Source organism: Onychomys torridus, chromosome 11 (genome assembly GCF_903995425.1).
Source record: "Onychomys torridus chromosome 11, mOncTor1.1, whole genome shotgun sequence".
Taxonomy (NCBI): Eukaryota; Metazoa; Chordata; class Mammalia; order Rodentia; family Cricetidae; genus Onychomys; species Onychomys torridus.
Genome location: NC_050453.1, coordinates 18,125,887 through 18,129,793, shown reverse-complemented (window position 1 = coordinate 18,129,793; position 3,907 = coordinate 18,125,887). Strand labels below are relative to the sequence as shown.

Sequence of the window (3,907 nt, the reverse complement as noted above, 5' to 3'; positions counted from 1 at the left end):
GGGGGGGGAGAAGGCTAAGACCACAAAGAAGATTATGCGGGGTGTGTTGAGGCTTGTGTGTGTTAACCCCAGCTGAGATCCAGGAGAATGCTGGTGATTAGGAGATGCAACCATTTTGAACTGGGAAGAGATAAGAAGGCAAAAGCCAACATGTGATCTAGGTCTAAGCTGCTTTTGCTATAAAGACCAAGTCAGGAGTTTTTATAGTCACTTGAAAACAAAGTGGATTCTGTTGGGTAAATATTTTCTCTTATTTGGATATGTTGCTCACATGAATAATATACAGGGTATTACATTATACAGAATAAAATATATTTAGGTTAACAGGTGTTAAAGACACAAAATTAATTAAAATAATGTCTCCTCTGCATTTGTTTGTATTTTTGTTTAACAAATATGTGCCAAATTTTTCTATTTTTATACATTGTTATTTACATTAATGTTATTAAATATTTTAGAGTCTCTTACCCTGGATTGATGCCTCAAATGTTTTTCTTAAAAGGTTTAAAATTATCCCAGCATTTAGGAGGCAGAAGCAGGTAGAGTCTGTAAGTTCAATGATAGCCTGGTCCAAATTGTAAATTCCAGGCCAGCCAGGGCTACATCATGAGATCTTGCTTTAAGAAAATAGAAAGTTTAAAATTGAGCACAATGGAGTTTCATCTCCAGAGATTCCAAGATACAGATGTCACAAAATCAAGAGTGAACATGTAAAGATACATTTTCTGAGAGAAAAGATCACTTAGACAATGATTCCACTGAGCTATATAAAGCCTTAGATACAGACATGCATTGTGTGTGCATGCTTGCATGTGTGATAGTTATTGTTTATTGTAGGAAAAATTATTAAGAGGCAAAATTTTGGAAAGAAAGATATATACCGTGTATAAAATTGAGAAGATAACTTTTGGTAAAATCAAATTATGCTTTTGAAACCTTGAGGTACATATAGTAATTGCTATTGTATGCAGAGTTTCTCTGTGTCCTGGCAGCCACTCCCCAAATAACCAGAGACTTAATGTTAATTATAAATGCTCAGCCGATAGCTTAGACTTGTTACTAACTAACTTTTATAAGTTAAATTAACCCATTTCTATTCATCTATGTGCTGCCCCAGGCTATTTACCTCATCTATGAATTTTCCATGTTGCTTCTTCCACATCTGGCTCAAGACTCCTCAGACTCTGCCCTTTTTCCCAGCATTCTCTCTGCCCCAAAAATCCTGCCTACCAATCAGCCAATCAGCTTTTTGTTAACAACGAGAGCAACACATTTTCACAGTGTACAGAAGGATTATTCCACCGCATGCTATAGTTTGGAATGGAAATTTTTGTAAGTTGTTGGGGATTGAACCTAGTCCTAAAACTTTGATTTTTTTTTAAGTATTATTTTTATTTACTAAAAATTGAAAATTTGATCTTAAAGTGTCCCACAAAAAAATCCATGTAATAAAGTCCTGGTCTCTAGCCTATGGCACTGTTAAGAGATGTTGAAAACTTTAAGAAATGAGATTTAATGGGAGGTACTTAAGTCATGGTGGGTGTTCCCTCCAGGGGGATTATGGGACACTCACCCAATCCTTTCTCTCTTTCCTTTCCAGTCTATGAGATAAGTGGTTTTACTCCAGCATGTGCCCTTGTCATGATGAGCTGTCTTGCCTGAAGCAGTGGAATAAAACCTCTAAAACTATAAGCCAAAGTAAGTCTTTTTGTAAATTTATTATCTTGGGTATTTGCCCTGCTGACAGAGGCCACCTCACCAAGCAATAACCTAAAAAGTGGTATGATAGAATGCTCACTCTGTGCCAAATACCATCCTGAGCACTCTATCAGAATGAACTGATTTACTGTCAGAGGTAAATATGAGGGAAACTAGACAATATAAACTTGGGATGACTATAAACATTGATATGGAGATGGAGGCCTGCATCAACATCATGGGTAAATGGCACCAAGATGTAAGATGAAACAACTAGCATTAGCGAGCAGAAGGAGATGGAATGAAACAGATAAACAGGGAAGAGAATAATCAGAAAGAGTTATGAGAGCCAAGGTGGGAGAGGATCTCAGAAAGAAAGCAGGAGTTTGTAGTATGAATGTCACACAGAGGTCAAATAAAAGAACGGATCTTTTGAGTACCTACTGAACAAATGGAAGATACTAGTTTCCTAGGTTGAAGTAATTTTGTGGTGTAATGGAGTTGTAATCTTCACTGCTGAATTTGAAAGAAAATGGAAAATTGAGAAAGAGGGGTAGAATAAAGATGTGGAGAGGAAGTGTTATTTCTTGAACCGTACCTACTACTGGGCCCCAAATTCTGTACCAGGACATTAGGACAGTACAAATGGTCTCTGAATTGCAATTTTTTTCAACTTTATGACTATGTGAAAACAAGATGCACTTAGTAGAAATTTTCATCTTTACCAGGCTAGTGATACATAGTACAATATTCTCTTGCAATGTTGGGCAGTAGCTGCAAGTCACTAGACTAGCCATTAGTCGTGATTGTAAATAATAGTCACTTAACAGTGCATTGTGGTGCCAAGCACAGATATTCAATAGATTAGGTTTCCTAAATGCACCTTCCACTTAACAATAATTTCTTCAACTTGAGTTTATTAGGTTCTACCCATACCCTGGAGCCTGGTGTGAACAGGTCAACAACAGTAATTCCTGTGTGATGAGGATGTCTGAGTTTTAACAATACTTTATGTAGACTTTTAGAGTCCTTCCTCATGCATGACCAGCGTCCTGTTCCAGCCTACCATCAAATGAGGATTCAGGGACCACAGAAGGGCAACTCAACAGCAACACAAGGACTGGTAGTCAAAGGGCAATTGAAGAGGCTGACACCTGAGAAGATGTCAGTGCACGTGCATAACTATAGCCCCTCTGTCCACGTGAATTACTGCATGGGGAACATTGAATTACTAACCATTTTCCTACAGCCTTCCCTTCAGAGCACCGGGTTAACACAAAGCAGAAAGGAAGTTTCCAGTCACCCAGCAGTACGGAGCTCCAACATGGAAATAAAGTTGAGTTCTAAAAATAGTGTGTTTCCTGTGTGCCTGACTGAAATGGGAAAATTCAATCGATTAAATCTATTTTATAACACTTAATCCTCATTTACAACTTCGCAAACCTTGAATTATCATTCTAACATTATAGGTGATGAAAAATGGTTCAGAGGGCTTAAGAAACCTTCCCAGATCAGCAAGCAACAAAGCCAGGATCCTCATGCAAGTTCAGCTTTATACTGCAGCTAGTGTTCTTTCTGATAAAAATATGTTGTTCCTCAAGAATGATAATAGAGAAGGAAAACTAACTTGTGGCCACCAGGGGATCCAGGTGACGTGATTATTGTTTTATCATTAATAGTAACATATTTATTATTGAGAATGAGAGAAATGCAACAGTAGCTTGAAAAGATTCAGCTAAGAGAGAAAGATTGAAAATAAGGGAAAAGTAGATCATTTCTTAGAATTATTAAAGTCTCAAGTGAAGAATAAACATAAAGGGATAAATACTGAAGGGAAGGTGGGTAGGTACCTCTCTAGCATGAAAACTAATGTGAAAGCTGGGGGATGTGGATTTGTGCTTGTCTAGTATGTATAAGGTCCTGGGTTCCATCTCTAGCACTGGAGAGAGAAAGGGCAAAGAAAGGAGAAAATGAATGTGAAAATATTTGTATAGATACAAAGTATTGAGCAGGCAGTAGAAGAAAAATTGGTATCTCTCATGGTTCATGGCATGAAAGAGGAAGGATGAAATGACAATATTCCTTGAGCATAAGATGATGTATAAGTTACATCTGAGTTTCTCCAGCACGTGTCTTACTTAGGGTTTTTATTGCTTCAGTGAAACACCATGACCAAAAAGCAAGTCAGAAAGGAAAGGGTTCATTTGGC

The 3,907-nt window shown here is 37.5% G+C and overlaps 1 long non-coding RNA gene across 2 annotated transcripts; it reads left to right on the top strand.

The window, feature by feature from the left end:
* Nucleotides 1-1,252: 1,252 nt before the first annotated feature.
* Nucleotides 1,253-3,149, top strand: LOC118592734. Of its 2 annotated transcripts, none has more exons than XR_004946147.1 (3): nucleotides 1,253-1,332; nucleotides 1,601-1,698; nucleotides 2,948-3,149. It is a non-coding gene; the product is annotated as an uncharacterized LOC118592734 (long non-coding RNA). The 2 variants fall into 2 exon arrangements; XR_004946148.1 differs by having other exon boundaries at nucleotides 2,622-3,149.
* Nucleotides 3,150-3,907: the final 758 nt, after the last annotated feature.